The sequence below is a fragment of the Pituophis catenifer genome, unplaced genomic scaffold (assembly GCF_029215685.1).
Source record: "Pituophis catenifer annectens isolate HBS135680 unplaced genomic scaffold, rPitCat1.0.hap2 SCAF_6, whole genome shotgun sequence".
In the NCBI taxonomy this organism is placed as follows: Eukaryota; Metazoa; Chordata; class Lepidosauria; order Squamata; family Colubridae; genus Pituophis; species Pituophis catenifer.
Window position 1 is genome coordinate 13,491,677 of NW_027256886.1, and position 14,366 is coordinate 13,506,042.

At 38.0% G+C, this 14,366-nt stretch overlaps 1 long non-coding RNA gene across 1 annotated transcript in view; it reads right to left on the reverse strand.

The window, feature by feature from the left end:
* The window catches only part of LOC139318598 (uncharacterized), a 159,899-nt gene that overhangs the window by 112,521 nt on the left and 33,012 nt on the right, over nt 1-14,366 (reverse strand). The window lies entirely within an intron of this gene.

Sequence of the window (14,366 nt, forward strand, 5' to 3'; positions counted from 1 at the left end):
CCTTTCTATCGCCAATGTTGAGTTTTGGTCATCAGATATATTCTCATTGTGCCCAGAGAGAAAACTATCTGCCTCTACTTAGGAGTAAATAATAATGATGTTGCTTGTCAGAAGATAGAAAAAGGTGATTACATGACCTCAGGGCAATGCAACCGTCATAAATACATGCCAGTTGCCAAATGTCTGAATGTTCCATGGGGATGCTGCAACAGTCATAAGTGTGAAAAACTGCAATAAGTCACTTTCTTCAATGCTGTTGTAATTTCGAACAGTCACTAAACAAATGGTTGTAAGTCTTTAGAGTTACAACCATAATGGATACTGTGCCCATCACAACTCATGACAGTTTTAAATCACCCAATAGTTCACTACAAACCTGTTTTGCCAAAAACTGAAAGTAAATGGCAGGTTTTGGTAAAACCGTCATAAAATGCAGTCATCTGACCATGGGATGTTGCAAACAGCTGTAGATGCAGCCTGGTAGCTGAACACCTGAAGTGTAATTGTTCAGAACTTTGAATTCGGGTCATAAGGGAGGTCCATCATAACTTTAAATATTTACTAAGTGACCAGTTGTAAGTCAAAGACTACCCGGAGAAAACCAGAAAACCAAGGTTTTTTGTTTTTTTTTTTTTAAAAAAAAAGATTTCTTGCTTTGAAGGGATAATTTTTACATATCCCTAAACAGAAATGGACTTCTATTTGGCACAGCCTTACTCCTACATTACTCTGAATTTGACCAAACATTCATCATAGACTTCCTTTGTATACTTTAGTTTGTGAGGCACCTCTTCAGGAAAGAAGCTTGCATTATGTATTTGCAACACAGCTTAGTCCAGTGAGTTGAAGAGTTTTAGAGAGGCTTCTAAGTGCCCTGGAACATGAAAAATAACCAACAATAAGCTCTGCTGAACAGATCTAAAACCTCTTATCTCCTAACAGTGAACTTTCATTTCAATATCCCACCCATTTAACAATATAAATTGTCAATTGGCTATGGAATTCAATTTACTTTCATCCACAATGAAGCCTCTTTTAACTCTCGTTTTCAAATAAATATGCTTAATTAGTAACACAGAGGGCTCTCCCCCAAAGTCTTTTTTTTTCTTCAAGTCAAATCTTTCTCAGCTGGACGTTGGAGTAAATTTAAAGCAGAAAGGTAAATTAATTTTGCAGAAGAAAATGCTGAACACAAAGAGGAAATATGAAACAAGAAGTAGTCAGACTTCAAATGCCACCAACTAATGTGGGGTCCTTAAAGAGTATAATTGCATTATATTTTTATCTGAACTTGTAAATCTACTGAGTGATAGAAGTTAACAGAATGAAATCGTAATAAGACAGCCAAAGCTTCTACATTAATTTAGATAATATTTTATAACTGTTTTTGTCAATGTATTTAAACTTGGCATACAGACTTCAAAAAGAATTGAAGAAAGATCTCTGTTTAGGGAGTTTATGGGTCTGTGGATATTTCTCTTATGTCTTAGGGTACAATTTAAATTTGAATTTAAATAAGCATGCCTCTGATCTCTAGCATAGGTTGAAGCCAAATACTGTATAAGAGTATAATGGAAAGCATTTTTGCTTGAAAGGGTGAAGATAATGCCAGAAATCTAAGTCCCACAAACATGCCAAATTTCAGCACAATGGAATTATTGTAATGAGAAAAATGCAATAATTAACATGGGATTTCAGAATTAACATGGAAACTAAGAATCTTCCATAACTTTCTAAATGGTTAATATCTCCCGAATATAGCAGAACAGAGGCATCTTACACAACACTGCTAAATGTCCCACATTTCTATGACCGAACACACACAGATGTCTTCAGTATTTTGATGTCTTCTGTAGCTTAATCAGGGTTTCCAAGAGAACAAGCAAGGAGTACACATGCATCATAAATAGGGCCCTTTCACATTATTGCTAAATACTTGGCTAGCCAAGACACAGTCATCGGTGGATGTCGGGGGAGGTGGGATGTTTCTGGGGCCTAGCCAGCGAACACAGTCCTAGTATTATCTGGCAGCTGAAGAATTAAGCAGGAAAGTTGTATAATTTAAATTATAGTTTTCGAAATGTTAGACATTTTGGTAACCTAGGTTGATCTATTGATTAGTGATGTTCTTTGATCCTAATTCTGGTTCTTCTCAGTCATGACTGAAGATATTTTGCCTGTTATTTCAAGCATTAGGAATAAAAAAACCCCATGCACTATCTAAACCTGGCCAAGAAGTAAACAAGATATCGCCAGTGACAGCAATAGCAATAGCAATAGAGTTATATACCACTTTACAGTGCTTTACAGCCTTCTCTAAGCGGTTTAGAGTCAGTGTATTGCTCCCAACAATTTGGGTCCTCATTGTACCCATCTCGGAAGGATGGAAGGCTGAGTCAACCTTGAGCCTGGTGAGATTCGAACTGCCAAATTGCAGGCAGCCGGCAGTCAGAAGAAGTAGCCTGCAGTACTGCATTCTAACCTCTGTGCCACCAAGGCTAATAATTCCAAAATGTTATTTCCTCCTTCTTCAAGTCTCTTAATCATAGTTATGGGTTCTGAATGGGAAGTTACTTAAATACGAAGAAACACAACCTTTTTTCAATGTAGAATTGATCAGTCTAATCAGCTGATCCATTGATTAATTAATTGATCCAAACTAACCAAGGAGAGAACTAAACTAGAACTAAGGACAAATTTCCTGACAGAACAATTAAATCAGTGGAACGAGTTGCCTTCTGAAGTTGTGGGTGCTCCATCACTCAAGGTTTTCAAGAAGAGACTGGAAAGACATTTGTCTGAAATAGTACAGGGTCTCCTGCTTGAGCAGGGAATTGGATTAGAAAATCTCCAAGGTCCCTTCCAACTCTGTTATTCTCTTATTTAGTCTAAGGAAGTGTTCAATATCAAGAATATGTACTCATCAACAGGAACATGGCCACAACAATATTATTTGTTGTTGTTAGTTGCAAAGTCGTGTCCAACCCATCGCGACCCCATGGACAACGTTCCTCCACGCCTTCCTATCCTCTACCATCCTCTGGAGTCCATTTAAGCTCACACCTACTGCTTCAGTGACTCCATCCAGCCATCTCGTTCTCTGTCGTCTCCTTCTTCTTTTGCCCTCAATCTTTCCCAGCATTAGGCTCTTCTGCAGTGAGTCTTTCCTTCTCATTAGGTGGCCAAAATATTTGAGTTTCATCTTCAGGATCTGGCCTTCTAAAGAGCAGTCAGGGTTGATCTCCTCTAGGACTGACCGGTTTGATCTTCTCCAGCACCATAGTTCAAAGGCCTCAATTCTTTGGCGCTCAGCCTTTCTTATGGTCCAACTTTCACAGGCATACATTGCAACTGGGAAAACCATAGCCTTGACTATACGCACTTTTGTTGGCAGGGTGATGTCTCTGCTTTTTAGTATGCTGTCTAGATTTGCCATAGCTTTCGTCCCCAGGAACAAATGTTACATACTATTAATAACATCTATTCCACACTTGATTGTATATCTACTTTATTAATCCACTAGAATACTTGGAATCTATGTAGCTGCTGCCAGGATTTCTGGATTGGCATTTAAGATAAAGAATAAAAGATCCATCCCGGGGTCAGCAAAAAAGCTGGTTTACAGATGTCACAAATAAGAGAATTTGGGCTGAATCCAACCAAGGACCACATTTTTTATACCACCATGAGTTTTAATGGATTTGAGTTAATTAGGTGCTTAACCTGAAGGCCTCATAAAGCACTTAGTGACAAAAACATCAAGGTAAGTCATTAAGAAGACAGGTGACTCAAGCACCTGTATGAAGGGAAAATAAGTAGCACCAATATATTTCATTATCAGCTGAAGCCAAAATGGACACTGTGAAGAACACGGTATGTCAAATCCTAAATCTTAAGGGGAAGAGAAACTTGTAGTATTTTACAGCTTAAGAGCTGCCACCCTGCACAATTATTGCAAACCATGCAGGAACATACTGTAAAACAAAACTGATTTTTAGGAAAGTAATAACAGCATAATAATTTTTCAGTGACAAAGGCCTAATCTATAGGAAGATCATCTTATAATAAAAAAGAATAGAGTTTATTTTCAGAGTAGGGTTACTGTAAGCTTGATTTAAAATAAATCTTCTTAGCTAATATGTAAGGCCTGGGTTCCTTTAACCAGGTGCCTATCAGATGCATTCAGATGCAAGTCCTTAATGTCTGGTCAAGGTTGCCACACTCACAAATTAAAGTGTTAGACCATGTGGTACTGCTAGACCAACCCATAGGGAGTAGTTGTTTTCTACATATTGAGTACAGGTAGTCCCTTAGCGACCATTCAAAGCTGCAACCAACAACCATCCCCAAGATACCCATGACCCAGTTCCGAAATTCTGATGTACACCCCACCTGCATGACAGGCACTTAGCAGTTAGCTCACATGGAATGGAATGGAATGGAATGGAATGGAATGGAATGGAATGCAATGCAATGCAATGCAATGCAATGCAATGCAATGCAATGCAATGCAATGCAATGCAATGCAATGCAATGCAATGCAATGCAATGGAATACTTTATTTGACCAAGTGTGATTAGATACACAAGGAATTTGTCGCTGTTGCAGGAGCTCTCAGTGTACATGCAAAGCAACAGAATAATGATCATGTTCATCATCATCATCATCATAATACCAATAAGAGAGAGAATTGAGAAAGATAATAAGAAGGATAAATAATACATAGACATTAGGCAGAACTGTGACAATTAGATGTTCAGCGGAATGTTGGTCTGAGGAGAAAAAGATTGTCCCTGTATCTAGTTGTTAAATTTACGGCAGTTTGCAGTATTCTGCGGTCATATGACCACATTTTATGATGTTTTTACCAAAAACCTCAGCATGTTCACTTTATGGCAGCCACATTCACTTAACTACCATGAAAAAAGGTTGTAAAAACAGGTCTGTGGTGATCCACTTTACGACTTATGACCGTAACGAGCAGGCTTCATTATAATCATAAATCAAGGACTACCTGTACCAGATTGAGGAAAATTGGTGAACAACTTAATTCAACTTTGAAAAGAAAACAGTTCTTTGTTTTAAAAAATAGAATACTGTTTATCTTTTAAATCTTGGAAAGTGAATCTTGAAGTATTCTGTGGAGATTAAAAAAGTGATTCTCAAATGTTAGTAAATTATTCCAAGTTAGATAAAAGTAGATTTTTGAAGGGAATAATGACATGCAAACCCATTATCCAATCACAATCTGGATATTTACATAATGACTTTCTGATGAACAGTAAACATAAATTTCTGATAAACATTCTAGCATCTTTCTGATAAGCATCTGAGTAATAATTACTGCATATCGTCCAATTTTAGTTTCCACAATCTTGCATCATTAGCAAAATTTCACTTTTCCAGTATTGGGCCAATTTTTTTTCCACCTACCAACATATATGTCAGTCAATTGTGATGCTTTTCATTTGTTTTTGTAGAATTATTCCCGATACAAATAATTGTGATTTCAGTTCACATTTTATGTTTACATTTTTTCTGAATGTTTTTATGTACTTCTAATCCTTTTAGACTTTTATTTTTTGCATCATCACCAGATGTGATAAAATGTTCCTTCTTTGTTTAGCACTTCCAACATTTGTTGCTAGGTGATTTTTGTATTGTGTTAACCATTGACAGAGTTACATAATATCTGAAAGACATTTTGTACTAATTTTCCCTCAAATTATAACTTAGATTTTACTGATTATTTCCCTTTGTTTTTCTGTGATGACCTCTTTAAAGTTTTGTAGCTACATTATCAAGCAATTTTGATTTGTTGTTCCATATATCAAGTGTCTCTCTTTGTGGATATGAGCATGTGTGTGTTTGTTCTCCTTGTAGATCTTGGTTTTGTAGAAATGTTTCAAATCTTTTGTCATCTTTCTCAAGGTTCTTCCTTCTTTCTTGAGAATAATTTTTATTCTTCCATGAATCTGTAAATACCTCAAAGGCATATTGTCTATGGAGATTCTCAGTCATCCAGGTCATGGTTGTCCCGAAGGTGTTTTTTCAAAAGGCAACTGGACTTCCTTTGTTTTTCCTTGAAGACATTTTGCTTCTCATCCAAGAAGTTTCTTCGGTTCTGAACTGAAGGAACATCTTGGATGAGAAGCAAATCATCTTCAAGGAAAAACAAAAGGACAAACAAAGTCCAGTTGCCTTTTGAAAAAGCACCTTTGGGACTCAAAGGCAATTATACACACACACAATTTGCCTGTGGGCTGTGTATTTGTGTTTGTGTATGCATGCATGTCTATTATTGATGCTTTTTAATTTTTTTCCTTGTTTAATATATGTTTTTCTTTCTCTTCTACTTCTTGATTCCGTTTAGGTTTTGTTTGTTTCTTTGATTCAGTCATTTATTGTCTTTATTGCTTCATTTTCTTTCAATATTTCATTTTTGTACTCTTATCTTTTTTTTTGCTGCCTTGCTATAAAAATAACCAAATGGAAAAATCAAGAAGTGTTTAAATTGATGACATGAGCATAATTTGGTTTGCAATTAAAATGGCTTTAAATGGGAAAAATAACTTTCTATGGTTGCTGGATTCATAATTTTACAAGAAACATGCCACTCTTGTACTGCGTGATTTTTTTTTAAAGGTGTTGAACTGATTAATCAGGCTTCATTTTTGTTTATTAAATGGCTTTTCATTGATTAATCGCAAATGATTAATAGAGGAAACATGCACACCTAAACAAAAATCTTATTAAAATAACGGCTAATACAGAGCACATTTGTTAAAGTGTGAGAAATGAAATTCCCCTAGAATTGGAAAGTCCTGATGTGCTGCGATTAATGGAAAAGCATCTATCTTATGCCTGAGAACTACACACTTAATCAAAAGTCAGACTGAGGATGCAGGGGTACACGAGCGATGATGGAACAGAATAGAAAGGGGCAAATTTTTCAATTTGTTTTTTTCTTTATTTTCAGTTTAGGGGAGAGTTGTTTTTTTTTTTTTTTTTTTTAAGAAAACTAATTGTGTTAAGCCTACTGCTAGATTAATAAACCTATATTTCTTGGAGGCCAGAAAGAACAAAATATTGTGTTACTCGCTTTCTGTTTTATCACTGAATTTCAGCATGTCATCGGGAGGAAGTTGGAGACAACCGAAGCAGCAACTGCAGCAAACCATAAAGACACCAGGTAAGTGATGACACAATCATGCAAATGTGGTTGTCATGCACTTGTGTTTCAGTGTGTGAAAGAGATATACAAGTATGAAGACATCATCAAGTACTTGTCCTCTGTCAGAGAATTCATGACTGGCAGAGACATGGTAACAAGGTCAGCCAATTAATAGGCATAGCAACTTTGTCAGACAATGAGGACTGTTTGGAAACTGAAACTGGAAGGATCCTGGGCATAGCTGTGTAGCTGTGTAGCTGTAAGTCTGCTGACTGAAACTGAAACTCATCTCTGCTGATCTCTCCTCTGCCTGTTTTTTGCCTGTAATTCTCTACCACATTGGAAGAATCTGCTGTTGGTATTGTATGTGTTATTATGCATATAAAGAGAAGTTAATGAATCCTGCTGAATCAGTTATCTGTGTGTACTTTCTGATGTGATTTCTGCAACAAACTCTTGACATCTTCCTTGCCTACTCCACAGTTGTCCATGAGCTGTAGGATGTCCATCACAAGAGTCCTGGTGGTACATTGGTTAAGTGCAGTATTCAGGCAAACTCTGCCCATAGCCTGGAGTTTGATCCTGATGGGACTCAAGATTGACTTCATCCTTCCAAGGTCGATAAAATAAGGATTCAGATTGTTGGAGGCAATATGTTTACATTGTAAACCTCACAGAGAGTGCTGAAAAACACTATGGGGCAATACAGAAGTCTAAATGTTGTTGCTATCTCTGATGTATAGCAATATAAGTCATGGCAACTATATTTAAGTTATTGGTTAAGCTACTGGTTTTTCAACTTCCTCTGCTCAGGACATCTTTCAATTCTTATTTTTCTGCCCCAAAGTCCTTAACTATCTGCTCAAATTCCTCAAGTTATGACCGTAATGGAACCTGTACTTCATGGTTTAATTTAATTTAATTTAATTAATTCAATTTATATGCCACGCCTCTCCAAAGACTCAGGGCGGCTGAGTCTTGCAACTTATGACAATTGTAAACTAGATCATTCATGTGGATGACCTGATTTTATGAGCTTTTTGTGGTGGTCATTAAGTATAGGCTGTGGTCATAAAGTGACCACCATGGTCATTAAGCAAACACCTTGGTCATTAAGCAAACCAATGGTTTGATATGAGCCAGTTTTGCTGAAAACTGGAAGCAAATGCTGATTTGGGGAAAAACTATTGTAAATATGATCATGTGACCATGGGACACTGTAAACAGCCATAAAATGCACCCAACTGCCAAGAATCTAAATATAGGTGCAGATTTTGGTTGCGTCTTAGTGGCTAAGATGAGAATAGAAGCCACAATCTCCCTGTTTCTATACCAGGACCTTCAGTGGGATTCAAATTTTTTAGTACCAGTTCTATGGGCGTGGCGTGGCTTGGTGGGCATGGCAGGGGAAGAATACTGTAAAATCCCCATTCCCACCCCACTCCTGGGGGAAGCTTACTGCAAAATTCCCATTCCCTCCCCACCCCACTAACCTGCTTTCCAGCTCCATTCTCCTGTGCAGGGCAACAAAAGAAGACCCAGCAGATCAGCTAGGACTCGGGAGGCAGAGAACAGATGGGGGCAGGGCCAGTCAGAGGTGGTATTTACCAGTTCTCCGAACTACTCAAAATTTCCACTACTGGTTCTCCAGAACTGGTCAGAACCTGCTGAAACCCACCTCTGCATTAGACCAAACTGGCTCTTTTCTGTATTCCTCAAAACAAGGCCTATATTATCACACAGTATTTGCTGATCCCGTGGCCTTTGAGTGGCATGCTATGGGCTGAACTACAAAACATACAGTAGGTGGAGTCAGGGCTAAGGTTACCAAAATGAATAAATGTACCAAAAATTGAGGAGACTTTGGTGTTGTCTGAACTTGGTTGTTTTCTTGCATATGTTTCATTACCCAAACTAGGTAACATCATCAGTGCTAGTAGGGAGTGGGGTTTGTTCTCAGTTTATATTCTAGTGCAGAGGTCTTCAAACTTGGCAGCTTTAAGACTTGTGGACTTCAACTCCCAAAATTCTCCAGTCAGCATGCTGGAGAATTCTGGGAGTTGAAGTCCACAAGTCTTAAAGCTGCCAAGTTTGAAGACCTCTGTTCTAGTGACTTGCCCTGTCAGTGTTGATGGGAGCGGTCCAACACTCAAGAGTGAACCTTGTTTAATAGGCAAGTTGAACTGAGGTCCATCATCGTGCAATGATGATGTTACCTAGTTTGGGTAATCTGCAAGGAAACAACCAAACTCAGGGACCACCTAGGACCCCTTCATTTCAACCCTGAGCTACCATTTATTGGTGGCAAAAAAATATCCATACAAGATTTACTTTATCATGCCACCTAGATCCTCAATGTTCAGAGTCAATAGTGAATTATTGAGATGACATTGTGAACTTTACCATTTCTCTTGAAGTTATTGCATTAAGGAGTTTCTTATTACTGCCCTCTGGGTGCACCAAAGATCTCATAATAGCCTAAGGACAAAACCATTTGTGTTAAACACAGTGAACCTGACTGTATTCAGAAGAACAATACAAACCCCTGTTATATTGTTCTTGGTACAGTATCAGTGATGCTGTTTCATGGGTAAATTCAGAATGGTCATTTTAGCCTCCTACTAGCTGTCTTTCTCTTCTCTCTTGATGCATTTTCCTCCTTATAGAAAGATCAGATAAGTTACCATTGAGAGATTATTACTGAGGGACCAGCCTTTCTCAATCTGGTCCCCTCCAGATGTGTTGGGAATTCCATGAGTTCTAGCCCCAGAACATCTGGAAAGCACCAGACTGACGAAGGCTGGAACAGACTGTAAACTCAGGGCCCTACAGCAGTTATACAATGAAGAAATAGTTTAGCAACTGAAGAGAATCTTTTTTATGTCTTGACATATATTTAAACCACCTTTAGGGAGTACTACACTCTCCAAACCATTGCATAATATTTCATAATAAATGCATACTTTGAAAATAGGTTTCATTAAATATTCTTTACAGATACTGAAATGGAAACAAAACTGTTTTGAAATCGCTCCTAAACCTGAAAAAAAATGGGATAATTTTGCATTTTTCCTTGGAAAGGACATTCAATTGCACAGGTCACCAGTAAAAAAAAAAAAAGACTCTGTTCCACTACCTGCCAATTTAGCAACTTAAGCTGAATTTGCATACTATGATTAACCAGCTCAGAAAAAGAGCAAGCAGCTGCATTTATACCTGCCACATTTGGTTGGTTTTATTGTTTTTCTTGTTTCTTTTGACTTTGTTAAGAGTTACATTCTGACTTTTTTGTTCATGAGCTTAAAAACTTCTTCCTTGTATTCTTCATCACAGTAACAATCCTATGAAGTAGATTCAGTTGTGAGAGAGGGACTGGCCCCAAATCACCCAGTTTCTCTGGCTAAAACCATGGCCTCCCCAGTGCCAGTACAATATAGCAAGAGCAATAGTACTTAGATTTATATACCGCTTCACAGTTCTTTACAGCCCTCTCTAAGCTCTTTACAGAGTCAGCATATTGCCCCCAAAAATCTGGGTCCTCATTTTACCCACCTCGGAAGGATGGAAAGCTGAGTCAACCTTGAGCCTGGTGAGATTTGAACTGCCAAACTGCTGGCAGCCGGTGATCAGCAGAAGTAGCCTGCAATACTGCACTCTAACCACTGTGCCACTGTGGCTCTTATCCTAACCATTGCTTCATACTAGGTCACAGCTGAGTAACACAGCATGTTCCATTAACCAAATTAAGCAGTAGGCGTTGTATGAGAACCAAGAAGACTGAAGAACTGTATTTGTTGGCTGGTCTATTAGAGCCCAATATCCCAGATATTCTTGGATGTTTCTCTCAAGTTCATATCTTCCTGAAAATGGTCCAGCCATCACTATTTGGTACTATTCTACAATGCTCAGTTGTTGAGCACTGGAAAATATCCTTTACTTACAAAATTACTTCCAAGTAAGCTCTCCCAGAAGGGCCGCTGCCTGCCTGAAGATGTTTAAACCACAGAGATGGAATTAACTATCTGACATTGTGTGAGTTTATATATCAGGCCAAGTCCTATTTTAACTTGTGAGTCATAAAGATGGGTTCACACCATATTCTGAGCCAAAAATAAATCACATTATCCTTTAGCACAATGTGATAACTCAGCCATTGGGTTCACTGGTTTTATTTTGACCATGATCTGCTGTACAATGTATGATTAAAATACAATATAATGCCATAATTATTTATAAAGCAAAATGGCTAGAGTCATATATCGCACCATGCATAATTCACACATGCATGCTGGGGTAGGCAATAAAGGGAAAGGAACTACAGCTATTCCAGTTGTAAACAAGATATTAAAAGAAGACAATCTCACCCGAGCTAAGGATGTTTTGTCGTGTGTTCAAGACTGCTAAAGAGGAAGCCCTGCTTAATGGATTGCTTGAATCAACCTTTCCCACATGTTTTGAATTGTATTATGATTTCATCATTTAATCAGTCCCAAATTTCCTGAATTTAAATTAGATATTTCTGTTGCTTTATGTGCACTCAAATAAGTCAAGAGCAAAATAAAACCTCAAATTGCTTTACTTTGTTTGAGTGTCCTGCTCTACAGGTTATCTCTTACTCTTCAATTATAGCATAGCTGTAGTTGGAATCTGGGCTTCTATTCAGACTTTATATCAAATACTTCAAAGTATTAAATCATATTTCCACCACTGTAAGAACTCAGATTTTTTGTGAATGTAGACCTCAGACCTTAATCAGATGGCAGTTATGCTAATTAATTTTATTTCAGGGATGTGTAATTCCATGCCAATCACAAATATTTGACCCACACCACATATTACTACTACATCTATCTATCCAATTCATTCAACTTTTTGCAACTTGGCACCACCCAAACATGTTGGAACTGCAAGTCTCAGAAATTTCCTCCCCCCATATATCTGGAGGGCACCAGACTGATAAAATCTAGATTATTGAAAGAATCCTCCATGTATCCTTTTCTCTCTTATACAATGAGATTTATGAAGAAAAGCTGATAGATATTACTCTTCCACGTTTTCCAAATTTGCCATAGATGACTGAACGAAAAAGGAATATTGAGCTGCAATATTGATCTTACCTGTTCCACTAAAAGTCATTGTATATTCTTTACCTGATCCTAAATCTTGCTAATCTGAAAAATCCACTGGTTTTGAAATGTTGAAACAAGGAAATGAATGAAATGAATGAAATAAATGAAAATTAATGATACCTTTTCAGTTCAATCCCTAAAGTGTACAATTGTAGTCTCCCTGCTCAAAATGTAGCTGTATTGTGATAGTTCAATCTAGTGAATAACTGGAACGTAAAGAAGGAATGAAGAGTAGGGAATCCTGGATGCTTATACATTCAGGATTCAAATATGTAGCCCAAACCAGTCCATACAGAAGGGATACAGGGTACAGCTCCTAACAGCTGTCTTTCCTGAAAGATAGCAAGTTTGGTGTAGTGGTTAAGGCACTAGAAATCAGAAAAGCATGATTTCTAGTTCCATCTTAGGCATGGAACCAGCTAGGTGACTAGGTAGTCGCTCTCTCTCAGCCCTAGGAAGGATGCAATGGCAAACACTTCTGAAAATATTGCCAAGAAAACTGCAGGGACTTATCTAGGCAGTCACCAGAAGTCAATGCTGACTCAAAAGTGACTGATCTATCATATGGTTTGATAGGGCTTAATCAAGCATGCAAGTATTGGAAGAAATATCCATTTGGGTTCAGTTCCATGTGAGGAGAAAGACACTGAAAACATGTAGGCTGATTGGAAAGATGGTTTATTGATGGACAGGACCACATGAGGTTTAGGTCCTGGGAAGCTGAACACATGGAATGGAGAGTCAGTGTTATTTATACCCTCTCTTGGGCATTGCCCTAGAGCTTCCTGTTCCTGTGCAAGAAATGTACTCTATTGGTTGCTGTCAGACTCCCAGGGGGCTATGCAGGGGTCATAGCTAACTTTGTAGGTTTTCTGAGTCAAGCTTGGTTGAATCTTGGGCTGATGCAATGCAGTTCCTATTGTGGCTGAATGGCTTTGCCCTGAAGGATAATCCCATCATCCTGGAGCTGAAGGCCCTTTTGTCTTATAGATAGGCTGGCCCAGTCCTGCTGAGGCTATTAAGAAAGGTGGGGGCTGTTTTCCAAGACATGTTTCTCCTTTTCTTGTCCAGGGAAATATAATATTCTGCCTTTTTTTTTTTAATTTGATTTATATGCCGCCCTTCTCCGGAGACTCAGGGTGGCTTACAATGTGCTAAGCAATAGCCTTCATCCTTTTGTATATTTATACAAAGTCAGCTTATTGCCCCCACACACTGGGTCCTCAATTTACCTACCTTAGAAAGGATGGAAGGCTGAGTCAACCTTGAGCGTGGCGAGATTCGAACCTGCAGTAATTGCAGGCAGCTGGTCTTAATAACAGGGTGCTTTAGACCACTGTACTACCAAGGCTCTTTTATAATATTTCCCAAAATATTTCATTCTTCTAGGAAAGGGGTGGGTGTTAACTTTCTACACGAGACATGGAGTAAGACAAAAACAGGCAAGACATAAACATACAAAATGAGATACTGAAACTTGAAGAGAAGGACGCGGCGCCAAAAATAAGCTTAAGTAAGTAATGACCATTGACTGTCATTGATTGGTATGAAATGTCTCCTTCCCATGATGAACCAAGCATGGAAAATCTAGTTTAAATTGTTTTTCACTTCCCCAGCTGGATTTTTTCTTTGTAATTTGAAAAGAAGTTCATAAAAAGTCTAATGGATTGAAGGAAGAGGAGTTGTGTGTTGGACAGGCCTTTATCCAATATCTCATGATACATGTTTGGATTTAATTAAGTCAAAATCCTTCTCTACTTCAGCCATAACAAACATGAATAATCCTTTCCCATCTGGTGAGAATATAGATTAACTGACTGATTGGATATGTAAGGCCACCCAGTTGTCAAAGAACTCAAAGTGGCATGCAAGACAATTTAATAACAATTTAACAACAATACAATAAGAGTAGAAATATCAAATAGCAAACAACCATCCAAGATACACAAAAATTAAAACAGATGTAGCAAATAAGCAAGTTAAGGGGTGATAACGAGGGAGCAAGAACATGTATTCTCACCAATATTAACTTCTAGAGCCAAAATATTGTAAAACTGGGATTG